This window comes from Alligator sinensis, unplaced genomic scaffold (genome assembly GCF_000455745.1).
Source record: "Alligator sinensis unplaced genomic scaffold, ASM45574v1 scaffold2072_1, whole genome shotgun sequence".
In the NCBI taxonomy this organism is placed as follows: Eukaryota; Metazoa; Chordata; order Crocodylia; family Alligatoridae; genus Alligator; species Alligator sinensis.
Window position 1 is genome coordinate 8,188 of NW_005843403.1, and position 1,617 is coordinate 9,804.

Below are 1,617 nucleotides of genomic sequence, written 5' to 3' on the forward strand. Positions count from 1 at the left end.
TCAGCAGGGGTTCAATGTTGCCCTTGCTTTTCCTCCGGCTCCCCACATATCTGAAAAAGGACTTTTTATTGTCCTTGATCCTCAAAGCTAGTTGGAGCTCAGTTGCAGGCTTGGCTTTCCTGGTTCAGTCCCTGCAGGACCTGACCAGTGCAGAATAATCCTCCTTGGAGGTGAATCCCATCCTCCATCCCTTGTAGGCCTTTCTTCTTAGCCTCAGGAGGTCTGCTAGGTCCCTGGAGAGCCAAGGGGGCTGCTGTGCCCTCTTGCTACCCTCTTGTAATGAGATTACAAGGTTGTTGTTTTGTTTTTTTTATGATGAGTAACTTCTGTAAAGTGTTTGACTTGGTACTTTAAGATATTCTAATAAAATCTGCAGAGGATACAAAAAATAGTGAAACAGTAAATAAGGATGAGGCTAGGACAGGAATCAAGAACATTAGAGAACAAGGTGCAACAGTTGGTCATCTGGGCCCATTCAAACAAAGCATGCTTTAATATAGGTGAGAGACAGGTATTTGGTTAGGGTGATATCTTTTACTGGCCAACTGTATAATTGGGATAGAGTCAGACAAGCTTTCAAATGCAAGACATTAAAGATATCATACTAAGAAACCCTTGCCTCTCAATTTCTGGACCATCAAGGTTATGACATCACTGTCACATTACTTTAACATGGGTGAAATACCAAGGTTGGGCTCTACCAATGCTCTACCAGATGCTACCCTGCCTTGTAGCATTCATCACATTCATTTCCCAGGGAGGTGCTCAGAGGCTGCAATGAAGTCCTTCAGGCTTTTACTGTACAGCATGCTTTTTAGTCCTTTAATCATCCTTATAGCTCTTCTTTGGAGCCTTTCCAATGCATCAACATTCTTCTTGAATTATGGATTTCAGAACTTGACAGAAGTCCAGTAGTTCTGCACCAGTATTAAATGCAGAGCGAACATAAGCTGGTTCTTGAAATTACCTTGTTTATATATCCCAGGATCACATTCACACTTTTGGCTAGTGATACAGCTGGTGACTCATGTTCAGTTGATTATCCAGCCATTACCTCCAGTTTTTATTTCCCAGGGTACTGCTTCCAAGATCGAGTCCCCACCTTGTCGGCATAGACTATATGCTTTGCTTCTACAAGTATCCGCTTACATTGGGCCATATTAAAAAAGCATATTGTTTGCTTGTGCCTGCATTAAAAAAAAGCATTGAGACTGTTTTGCATCCAGTTAATGGTCTGACTGTTATTTACTATTCCCCTAATCTTAGTCATGTGAAAACGTCATCAGTGTTGATTTCAGGGATTTCCACGTCATCGATAAATGCTGTATTTTCTCACATAAAACCCCTGCCCCCCCCCCCCCCCCAAATATTTTTTTTGGGAAAGCAGTATGAAAAAAACAAAAAAAAAGCCAGAGTTATGCCTACACAGGGAATGGATAAAGCCTAATTTCCAGTTCACTCACCGACCCTTTTCTGCTCAGCCAAAAGCTGAAACTGTAGCTGCTGCTAAAGTCTGGTCTCCATGGGTGGATCTATGATTTCAGAAAGAGGTCTATGAAATAGAAGAGAGGCAAGGAGGAGCTAAGAAGATAGCAAAATTGCTGATAAAAATAGTCA